This window comes from Botryllus schlosseri, chromosome 1 (genome assembly GCF_051294905.1).
Source record: "Botryllus schlosseri isolate E-star chromosome 1, Bs_hap1, whole genome shotgun sequence".
NCBI classification, from domain to species: Eukaryota; Metazoa; Chordata; class Ascidiacea; order Stolidobranchia; family Styelidae; genus Botryllus; species Botryllus schlosseri.
In genome coordinates, this window is record NC_137236.1 from 1,376,972 (window position 1) to 1,389,619 (window position 12,648).

The 12,648-nt window shown below is 40.5% G+C and overlaps 2 long non-coding RNA genes across 3 annotated transcripts in view; one reads left to right on the plus strand and one right to left on the minus strand.

Moving 5' to 3' along the window:
• LOC145448941 (uncharacterized) overlaps window positions 1-12,648 on the plus strand; it is a 507,956-nt gene that overhangs the window by 389,490 nt on the left and 105,818 nt on the right. The gene's annotated exons all lie outside the window — the stretch shown is intronic.
• LOC145439662 (uncharacterized) lies at window positions 2,840-6,786 on the minus strand. 2 transcript variants are annotated; one of them, XR_013915311.1, is made up of 4 exons: window positions 6,055-6,782; window positions 5,887-5,988; window positions 3,442-3,775; window positions 2,840-3,315 (listed from the first exon to the last, which is right to left on the minus strand). It is a non-coding gene; the product is annotated as an uncharacterized LOC145439662 (long non-coding RNA). The 2 variants fall into 2 exon arrangements; XR_013915310.1 differs by lacking the exon at window positions 2,840-3,315 and having other exon boundaries at window positions 3,340-3,775; window positions 6,055-6,786.

Here is a 12,648-nt window from a genome sequence, read left to right on the forward strand (position 1 = left end):
TAGAATTACCTATACACAGCAGTCACAAACAATCCAGTAAGCTGGATTGATCATGGCTCAAGGTTGAACTTAACCAGACTTGCAGCATCATTTTACATTCAGTAATTTCATTCTCAAGTGAGGCAGGAACGAACGATCGATACTCCATGGAAACTCGAAAATCATGTTTGATAGAAGCTGTAAGCCAATATGTTATCGGTGTCTCGTACGGACTAAAGAGTCTACTGAATACACACAGGTGTGAAGCAAGACGCTGAGAACCGTCTTGGCACACCAAACATATTACTCTAAACGTATCAGGATTCCATTTTCGAGCATATTGATTGAATACATACACACTTCTTCCTTGGCGAGAGCAATTTTAGAGTCCGTGGTTACCGGTATTGACTATCAAGCCATGTTACCATTCCAAAAGATTTCACACCACACCAAACCTTTCGTAACTAACAGATACAGCCAGAGGCCATCACAATTTCGAGTTGGTAACCTCTATTCCTATCGATATACCAAGACTGTACTATTGTATGTGAGCATAGTAGAAGCGCGAAACGGTATGCCAATAAAGCGCTGGTCTACATTCTACAATCAATCAACGCTTTATCCAGTAATATAAGTGAATCAGCCTGTACTCTGAAACATATTAGCTATATCTCCAACGTCCGATCGAATTAAAACTGATATTAGAACACTCAAGTCTCAATCAGCTGATTTCATTCCATGTTTTGACTCCGAGCCATTCATGCACGTGAGACATTAGCTCCACCACGCGGAAGAACGAAAGGCGTTAAATCGATAACAACATGCAGTTCGATTATTACATTTCCTACATAACCTATTTGGTTTTGTCATCTCTCCTAATTTTATTCTCCTGTACATATCGTTATCATCGGATAGGTCCATAAAGCGCACACTCGAATAGGGTACGTATTATAAGCATTCAAAAGAACTATACTGCCAGAAAGGTGAGGAGCCATCGATGCATGACGTCCTTGGAAGCCGAGGAGACCGCAGTGGTTCCCAAACGGTGGGGAATTCCCCACTGGTGGGGAATTCGATGGTTTTTGGTGGGGAATAGACACATTTGTTCAAAATTATATACAGGACAGTCTCTACATATTCACGGAGACGCATGCGCAATTACCGTTACCAGTTAACTACTCTGGAATATATGCATCGAAAGTTTTATTGCGTGTGGTTCACAAACCCTCATTTTTAACCCAGGATGGCTAATCATGGCGTCACAAATGCATCCAGCACGACTAGTTTGACGTGAAATAACGCTTTCGCGAAATTTTGAGCGTAACTGGTATCGGCTCACAATACGTTTTATAGGCGATTGTCTTGCGTACTGGTGTGGTTGTGTGTCTTTTGTGGAGTCAAACCAGCAGATAGCTGCTCTGTGATGATCAAAGTACTAGGTAGTGGGGAACAGGACCGTAACTGCCGCACCCCAAACCCTCCAAATGGGGGGGGGGGGGTGAGCTCGAAAAGGCCCAAAATTATTTCGTGAATCAACATAAATTAAAGTATTTTTTTTGAAAAGGTATGCCACTTTAAAAAAAAATTCGCACTGGGAGCGTGATTTAATATTGCTGAATATCTGATTATTGGGTACCCTTCCTCACGAAAATAAGTAGAATTTATATAAATGGAGACTTCGGCGTCTGCCATCTCTGCGCCACGACGCACCAAGGCATATGAAGTTATAGGCCATGTAACATGCAACTCCGAGAAGTGTGCCAAAACGATTAGAAGCGAGACCTTGGCCGAGAAGGAATGGCCTTGTGGTGACCGGAAACTTCGATACAACAATATACATATACGTTTTATTGTCCATAGGCGGCTAAATGGCTGGCGCCAAATGTTCCTGTCCTGGCGATCTGAACCCCACAGGGTAAATGCCATCCCGCAGGGAAAAATTATTTACCATGAAAGCAATACCAATTTAAAATCGTGTGTGCCTTTTAGTTTTGGCGATTTCCGTATCTTTTGACATAGCAGATAGGAGGTCACAAAATAGCATAGGCCTAATGTAATGAAGTCAATATACCAACGGGTCCGCCCGAAGATTTTCAATTCATATTTAGGGGTCCTACCTTTTCCAACACACCTCACTCAGCTCTACCGGTAAATCTGATTACGTGAGCAGAGAGGGGATAAAAAATTGATTACAAAATATATGTAATTTCCGGTCATATTGACCGATTCAAACACGAATTATATAAATTTTTCGCTAAACAGTAGACCCAATGTTGCTGATAAGTAGTGGGGAAAAAGCAGACATGCTCAGCGGGGCTGAGGGGTTCTGGGGGGAGTAGGGGTTAAACCCGCTCAGAGGCCAAACGCCAGACGCCAAACGCCGAGCGGCGGCCGAATGTCTATACGGCGTTTGGCGTCTGGTTTTCTGAGACGCCAAGTAGCTATACGGCGTTTGGCGTCTGATATGGTGAGACGCCGAGTATGTATACGGCGTTTGGCGTCTGCTATGTTCAGACGCCGAGTAGCTATACGGCGTTCGGCGTCTGGTATGTTGAGACGCCGAGTAGCTATACGGCGTTTGGCGTCTGGTGTCTCGATGAACTGAGCAGAGGCTAAATCCTTTCATGGCGCGACTATTGAGTTCTCGCAACTATATGATACCGAAGATTGCATATTGTTACATTTTTTTCATAATAAGCGTTGGCAGAATCCCAAATGATTGTATGTTCAGATTCTGGTTTGATGAAAAATAAAGACTCTCTCTCTCTCTCTCAAAAAAGACCTACTTGATCACCTCCGGTCGTTATACTACTATTCGACTCACAATTTTTTTGCTGACCTGAATTATTTTCTTGAAATTGGATTTACTCATCCTATGGCTTATTTAAGAATAGTATATCGGGACTGATAAATGAAAAATAGGCCCTAAACCTGCCTTTTATCTGTTACAATAAACATGTTCAGAGTGGGAAAAAATATGAATCATCCGAGGCTTTCGATATGACCCCCGAGAGTTCCACAGAAGTGATCTAAAGCTCAACTGGATGGGGGAACATGAAACACCATGACTTGGACTCAACCCAGTGCTCTCGGAATTCACTCGGTGGTGAATTGAAAATGACTCGAGTCAAATTGACTTGGTTACAACCCTGTCACCACCCCATATCAGTGTTGGGATGACTCGAGTCATGACTTGACTCAAGTCACCTTTTTCGTATGACTTGACTCGACTCAAGTCACTTTGCTAAAATGACTTGACTTGACTCGAGTGAGTCAAAATGTGCAATGACTCGCGACTCGAAGTTAGTGACTTGAACCCAACCCTTTATTTGTACACTCGCAATGAATTTCAGACCCAAGTCTGTAGATACAGTATGTAATGAAACCACAATAAGAAATACGCAACGAATACCACAGTAAAAATTATCAAGAAGCAAGCAACAAAACCACAGAAAAAGTCACCAAGAAATAAGCAGCGGAACCACAGTAGAAGTCACAGAGAAATAAGCAATGGAACCACAGCAAACATTGAGAAATCAGCAGCGGAACCACTGGAAAAGTGACCGAGATATAAGCAATGAAACCACAGTAAAAATCCTTATGAAACAAGCAACGAAACCACAGTAAAAGTCATTAGTAAATACGCAACGAAACCACAGTAAAATGTCCCCAATAAATATATAAACATCAGAATTTACATCTGGGTACATAGCATGCAATAAAAATCAGGATCAGGTATCTGCTGTCCCGGGCAACAGTGCTCGTGCGTCCATCAACCACAGCCGTCACGCGCATCCTGGAAACAAGTTAGAGTCAATATACCTTACAAATGTAATCTTGTAATTGCATAGGAAAGATGTGGTACCGATAGATCAGGGTTGTAATGACTGAGTCATGACTCGACTCAAGTCATTTTCTCAAAATACGGAAATGACTCGGCTCGACTCGAGTCAATCTGTGTATTGACTCGACTTGGACTCGGACTTGAGTCGGTGGTAAATTGAAAATGACTCGACTTGACTCGAGTCAAAACTATAAAAGTGAGATTGACTTGTGACTCGTAGCCTTGTGACTTGGTTACAACCCTGCGATGGATCAAAAATTGCAAAATGATCTCTGGCCCTCAAATCTTCAGCCGATAATATATCTTTTGCTGGCTCAACACTTTGATCCAAGCTCTACGTATCTTGGACATTTACATGAATATCCGCTTTTTCAAAAAATATTCATGAACGTTAAAAATTCGTTGCTCGAACGCATCATTGGTCCCCACTCGGTAAGTCCAAAGGCACACAAGTGATACAACCATGGGACCTGGGACCACCTTCAGGCATAAAATAGATTATTTTATTATATCAACTCAAATGTTGGGAGTAAAATCACGTTTCGATTTATGCCCAAAACAACAAAATTATTGGCACATACATATTACCCGTAAATCGACATTTTGACTTTCAATTACCTCGTTATAGCGATAAAGCACCACAGGAAACTATGATTTGCAGCCTATATGTGTGTAGGCGTGTTTCTGTTGTTAAGTGATTAGTTTATTCAAACATTTTGCCTGATTTGGTTATGGTACCATAGGCCCCCCACCCTATAAATATTGTAATTGAATTGAAAATAGTCTACTCGAGGATGGCATTGGATTAAAAAAGATGTGGCATTATATATACACTGATACAAGCCCTACACTTCACATTAAAAATAATGGCTGGTTTGTTAGTGTGAAATATTCTGCCAGCATGCATTTGTAGACAAATTCGTGTAGGGAGAGGAGGCCAAGATGAGACACTTTTCTGATAAATCAAGGCCACTCAAAGAGTAATGCCTTCTGAGGATTAATTTTGGTACCAATGGAAAGCCTGTGATCTCTACTTTCTATGACGATGACTTGAGTTATATTGAACAACATACTGATGGATTTGTTGGCCCTCAAAAATCCTTGCTCAAATGTCTCAACTTACCCCCAGGTGAGGGTAAGATGAGACAGACTGTGTTTAAGATGAGACACCAAGCAATTTATGCTCATTACACCACCAATTCATCCCGAATGATGAATCAACCAGTAACATTGTGAATAAAATATAATAATCATGAAATAATTCATTTTTAAAAAGAGTTAGTACATCATATACAAATATAAATGACATCGAAAACCAATTAACCATGAGATAAGAGTTTCGTTATCATTTTGTCTTGTAATGTCACATCTGGTAAATTACTAGATAAATAATACATTTTGTGTGCCTTCAACAGTAAATTTTTAATCTTCCGAGGCCTTCAATAGAAAAGCCCTCTGATACCCATGTCTCATCTTACCCCCATGATTTTGTCTCATCTTACCCCCACACCTAAATTTACATATAAATTTGAATAAAAAAATTTCTGTCCGTTACTTTTCAGATGTAAGCGCATGATTACACTGCTAATATTGCACTCAACCAGCTTCAGTATTCTTGTTTTATAATATTAAGTACTATGATAGGTATGCCCTTACAAACATGAAATCACATAACTGACATAGGCTATGAAAATATAGTTTTTGGCATTTTTCTGCCCAACCTCAAATCTGTTTGCCTTGTTAATATGGTAGGACTATGGAATGGCATTATGGGAACAACATAGTTGAAGGAATCTGTCCATCAGCAAATTTTTCTATGAAAAAATTGCATGTCTCATCTTGCCCCGTGTCTCATCTTGGCCTCCTCTCCCCTACTGTAATCATAGGATTATCTCAGATAATTTTTCAAGTATTTTCGGTCCCACATCTCCCCTACCCATTTCATGTTTTTTATTGGGTTTGGACCACTGCATTCAATGTAATAATCTCCCAATTCTTATTCATTTGCATGCAAAACAGACTACGTATTTAAAATGGTCTTAATCCAACATTGATTAACATACCCGTCGCATCAAGCAAGATTTGACCAAACTGCTGGCGGTAGCTTTCGCAAGCTCGTCTAGAATGATCAAAATCCAGGTTTGCATCGGGTAGAGTTCAGCGGCCTATTATGTGAAAGTAGATTGCAAATAATTTTTTTTCATATCTCAATACGTGAACGCATGACAAACCTTCAAAGCAAGTACTTCACAATTTCATCCATCTTTTTGAACATCAATCCTGGTCTTTAACCTTGAACTTCTCACAACCGAAGACCATTTGGAGGAAACTTGTGTAGAATTTTGCGGAGTAATATGGAAACGAAATTTTAGGTGTGTCTTGAATACGATCTCAGTGACGCGAACTGTTGATTTACCACAGCATACGTGAAGTGGAGATACAAAGGATTTTGCAGCTGTTTCAGTCTAGTCTAGAATCAATCACAAACTAACTATAGGCCTACTAGAAAACAATAAAATATCTTGTTACTACACGTCACATACTGTAATCTTCTTGCGGATGTTGAGTTCCCAGCAACAAATCATGCAGTACGGTATCTGTAGTAACGTGACTGACGATCTGTCTAATACGAAACGCGTATGTTCTCAAGCAGCCAGATCTTCACTGTCGACCCAGCACCGAAGCACACGCGATGTCGTCACAGCGTGTACGGTACAGTAAGTGTACAGGTACACACGAAACAACCATCAAATCACTTGCCCACTGGCCAATGATATGACATACTTTGCTTAGATTTAGCTGCAGAAAACTCCTGTTCAAGCCTCAACCTTCAAATCAAACCCTATTCTCAACATACAAGATGCCGAACGCCGTATAGCTACTCGGCGTCTGAACAGACACCAAACGCCGTATAGCTACTCGGCGTCTGAACATAACAGACGCCAAACGCCGTATAGCTATTCGGCGTCTCAGAAAACCAGACGCCAAACGCCGTATAGACATTCGGCCGCCGCGCGGCGTTTGGCGTCTGGCGTTTGGCCTCTGAGCGGGTTTAACCCCTGTTGTCTGGGGGGTTTATCACCACGTGGGGGGCCAAGATTAACGTGCTTTTGGCGGGGCTGCCGAAGTGCTGTTACGGTCCTGGTGGGGAATGAAGGCTCGGAATGAATCTGAAGTGGGGAATGAAGACAAAAAGGTTGGGAACCACTGCTCTATTCCTATCGATATACCAAGACTGTACTACTGTATGTGAGCATAGTAGAAACGCGAAACGGTATGCCAATAAAGCACTGGTCTACAATCAATCAACGCTTTATCCAGTAATATAAGTGATCAGCCTGTACTCTGGAACATATTGCCTATATCTCCAACGTCCGATCGAATTAAAACTGATATCAGAACACTCAATCAGCTGATTTCATTACATGTTTTGACTCCAAGCCATTCATGCACGTGAGACATTAGCTCCACCACGCGGAAGAACGAAAGGCGTTAAATCGATCATGCAGTTCGATATTACATTTCCTTCATAACCTATTTGGTTTGTCATCTCTCCTAATTTTATTCTCCTGTACATATCGTTATCATCGGATAAGTCGATAAAGCGCACACTCGAATAGGGTAAGCATTTAAAAGACCACTGTGATGCTAATAGCACATTGGCAGAAATATAATGACCGGGTGAATCATTGTGAATGTACCTGTAAATCACGTTATTTTTCCGTATGTAAAATTTAGAATTAACTGGGATATGGGTTGCCAGATCAAAAAATTCTTCAAAATAAAACGGTTGCCTGTTATCATAGTGTTCTAAGGTGGTGTAGACACTACCGATCGTTCCGCTTCGTCAATTTGGAAAGGCAGTCGCCAAGATGCTATCTCTGCCGCTTGAGCACAGGGAAAAGTTGCGTTCTAATCAGATCTAGGAGGTTAATTGGTTAGCGCGGTATGTTTTCTGTACGCAATTCATAATGCTGAGATATCACTTCGTAGATTAAGATGTTAAATTTTGCTGCCGGTAGGGTTTTTCAGGCAGTGCCAGCGGCATGTTATCGTGTTACATTGCAACTGGAGTAGCCTGTCATAGCTTCCTTGGGAATGTTATCGTTATCAACTATATGTTTTTGTGTCTGCTGTATGGAATCGACGTGAATATAGTGGGCACACAATTCCCTGTTAGCGCATTACTTTACCTTGGAAGATTATTGCTGGCCGGTCGTTATATTAGGCATACCGTACATGAAATTACTTGATGGCTGATGACACAATTTTCTTGAGAAATTTAGTGTTGTAGTGTTCTTAACTGGTTGCAGAAAATAATGTCAGGCTCCAATTGCTGCGTTCCTGGTTGTCACTGGCATTCACAAAAGGCTCGGAAATCCGGAACACAACGATCGTTTTTTCAAATTCGAAGACCAGATTTGGCGAAAACCGAAGAAGAAAGGAAACATAGGGAGGCTCTGCGTAAAATTGTATTACAAATTAGGGATCCAACACAGGGAGACACAATAAAGAAGCAACTTCACAAGGAATCGTGAGTCATTGCATATGCCGCATGTGAACTATAGCCTATATACGCCTACCGTATATCTCTTTGTTAGATTTTGGATGATGATTCTGTTTGAAGTTTATCGCATTTCAGACTTACCGTGTCAATAATGATTTGTACTTTCAATAGAGCCACTATCTGTGATGTCCATTTTCGCCCTGATGACATCATGAGAAATGGAAAAAGAGTAAGTCTGAAGCTTGGTGCCGTACCCATCCTGGAAATGCCGGAAAAATTCATTTCACCCAAACCTACCCCGCGAAAATTTCCACCGACACGATTTGAAACCCCGCTAAAATTGCAACATAAATGCCGTACTGATATTTGGAAGTCGATTGAAAAGCTGTCATCAAATGCAAAAGGTAGCCTATATGCTTACCAAACGCAGTTTTGCTCGTTAATCCTTAGATGAGTTAAAATCGGCACTTTTCACAGGAAATTGGGTTTTCTATGACAAAAGACAGATGTTTGTAGCAGAACTGCAATGTAGCGATGAAGTCTCTCCCAAGATTAAGTATTAATATTTCCATCCCTTGAGTTTGATATGGAGTGTTAAAAGTATGAGTGTGTTCAGGTTGCAGTTTGATGACAATATGCATCTCTGTCTGATGTCCGTTTATGGTTGGAATGTCCCGCTTGAGGCATTTCCATCTGGCGTCAACTTGCAACATCAGACTTTGAATGCGTATTTACGTGAGTAACAGCCTGTTTACGCCTTCGCAGTTATGCCTAGGTCAATGTTTGCAGAATAGCTTGTTGGGCGAAGGGCTTTTTAGAATAGTAAATTCACTCACATATGGATAGTGATATGAAACTGATATTCATAGGTGTGTATATAGCTTCAGTAGGTAACTGCAAGATAATAATTAGGTAGCGTTATAATGATTGTAAACATAGAATAATATCGGAGGGCACTAATAGGTTGTGGTTTTGTGAGGAGCTTGAGGTAGAGCATCTCATAGTAGAGCATCTTGTGAGATGAGAGTAATGGAGGAAATTTGCTTAGTGAAAAAATTGATAGCCCTAGGTAAACTGTCTTCTAAATAAAGTGGCGACTTTTCAGGAGATGTGGAAGCTATCACAATATGTGAGGGTACTGGAATGCCATACAAAGTACAGAACTCTGTTGTTCATCCGGTGATTATGTTGAATAACGGGCAGCTTACAGTCCATGAAATGATACGATCACCAGAGTGCCAGATTATTGGTAATAGTATGTTCAATTTAAACCGTTTTGTGAGGATATCTTGACAATATGATCCTATGAATTTATTAGCTGGCTGTGTTGAAGACAACAAGTGTTGCATGAAATGTGAAGTCTTTGAGGGAAGATCAGATTCCACATTACTTGTTGAGGATTCCGTTGACGTTCAGGTGAACCTCACAGTTTGAGTTGTGTTATGATTGTTTGATTGCTGGTTTTTAAGTAATTGTTCCGAAGTAGCAAGAGCATGTACACTGTACAGTATACAGCGTTAAAGCCATCAGTATTTTTCATTATGACTGCTCAACATTTAACCTGGCTTGAGATTTTTCAGGGAATGCAGGAACCTGGTATTGTACAACCTAATGAATGGCAAGAATTATTTTTACGAAATCAAATTGAAAATTCATCGGTTTGCTCTACCAGAAGAAGGTACCATCCGGATGTGATTAGATGGGCTATTGAGTTTTATTGTCGCTCACCTGCAGCATATCACCATGTTGTAAACAGTAAAGCCCTCGTTTTACCTTCTGGCAAAACAATACAACGTTACAGGTTTGAATATTTCACGGTCTCGTTGAATTGCCATCTGGTTTACTTATACACTTTAATAGGAATTGCATCAAGCCTCAACCAGGAATCAATGAAATGGTGGTCAGTGAGATCACAAACGTCATGAAGCAGCATGAATTCCTTCCGGCTTTTTTGACTTTGGATGAAATGAAAAGTATATACTGAAATCTTGGTGTTTTATAATCAGAACATATTGTTGTTATTTTGCAGTCCGAGAAAATTTGGTTGTATCAGACGGAAAGTTGATTGGGTTCATCGATCCAAATTTTGTGAATGACTGTCAACTGGCTACTCACATACTTGGTAGTAACAAACTATGATATAAAATTGATCGTTGATTAAAGTATATTATATTTACAGTGTTTTACTTACGAACGGTTAAAGGAGAGATTTCCTTGCCACTTGCATGGTACCCAACAAGCATTACACCACAAGCGGATCTATGTTTAATATTCTGGGAAATACTTGCTCATTGTGAGCGTTTGAATTTGAGGATTCATGCTGTAATTGCAGACGGCATGTCAACCAACCGCAAATTTTTTAAACTTATTGCTGGAGTTGACTCAATTCCGATACGGTGTGCATTCACAGCTCCAAATCCATATGGTCGGAACAGACCAATTTTACTTTGTTCTGACCCCTCACACCTTCTCAAGGTGAGTATAGAAATTGCATTTAGTGGTACATGAAGGTGTTGAGTGATTGATGTATATTTTGCAGACTGCACGGAATGCTTTATATTCCTCGAAACCGGGAGGAAAAAGGTTCATGAATAGAGCTGGGAAGCATATTTTATGGACTCACATTGCGAAACTGTATCATAACGAGAAATACAGCCTGATGCTCCGACGATCTCGACTCACAGAAAATCACATAAAGCTGAATCCTTACTCCAAAGTATGTATCATTTGTGTGTTAGCGTGACCAATATAGTTCAGGCCCATTAGTTGCGGAATGAAATTATTAAAAGATGAAGGTGAATCTAGCAAGGGATGTCCTCAGCTGGGAAGTGGGAAAAAATCTTGAAACCATGGAGGGAGCCAAGGGAACCTCGGAATTCGTCCTCATGATGAACAGGTTTGAATTCTTTCGTTATTTTTGTCATGAAGATGGGTAAATAATTCTACCTTCTATTATTGAAGCTGGTTCGAAATTGTCAACTGTGGGACGAGGAATCCTATCCGCACTATCACTGACAACAGAATTACGAAATTGAAGGAGTTCGTTGAAGAGCTACTGCGTTGGAAAGTGTGTATTGGTTGCAATAATTCAGCCTTATATCTTCCAAGACATTGATTATATTATAGGAAGAAGTGGACGGATTTGGGGAACAGATGCGTATACTACCTCAGCCGACTTTGGAGGGGCTAATATTCACCTCAAGAAACTTCGTGTTTTTATGTGAGAGACTCCTTCAAGAAATGGATTATGTGCGGCTGCGAACTTTTTCACAGGATATATTGGAAGCATTTTTCGGAAACCTCGTTAGTATCCTTGGGGTTTAGGATCACATAATTTCATTTGTTCAGATGACTAAATTTAACAGAGAACTTTGGGAAGGTTTTCCCAGAATCCGGACATCCAAGAAGTCGGATATGGAATCCAGCACATCATTCAACGAAAAATAATCAAGAAAGTCAAAGGAGGGAATACAACGTACGGTTCTCGTAATGCTTGGACTGCAATATGTCATGAGCCTTTACCAAAGCGCCAAAAATCTGATGGTTAGCCGTAGACCGAAAGTGGTTTCGGAATGGTCGCTTATATCTCGAATCATTTTCAGAAATTCCTGAATCTTCCAACAGCACCAACTGATCTCTCCACGTAAATCCACACATCTACATCCTCCAGCATTGTGTTCTTCAGAAGGATCAAACTGGCCATATCTAATTCAACAATGTCGACATCAATATGGGCAACTATCTCTACCCATCACAAACTATTTCATTATTCGACTTGAGTAGCTTCAATTTTGGCAACTATGTCGATGCGAGAGAATAATGGAATATTTCCTGGTATGGTCGAGATAGTTTCGGACATTGATACTGCTTGATGGTAACAAAATGTTCCATTGGCAACATTGGCAGAATAGATACACCCGGTCAAACCCTACTACTTGTATGATTAAATTGATTGATTTATCTGTTTTCAATTTCATGAATTAGGCTACTCCGTCGAGCACAATAAAGTTCTACTTGTGATAGTACTGGTAGTAAGACGTTTGATTCTTTGTGTCTATGGAAATAGGTGAGGTGACTACATTGACCGCTATATGTAGCATACGATTAGACCTATTTGAAGCAGGTAATACTTGGTCATATTATTGCATATATCCTGGTAGAAGGTTAATATACCAATGAACCTAACTGATAGGCGGCTAGCATACTCTATCTATCAAGACATTGTAAGTAGCTCCAGCTGGAAGCCTATTTTCTCCAAGGCATACTCTATCTATCAAGACATTGCAAGTAGCTCCAGCTGGAAGCCTATTTTCTCCCT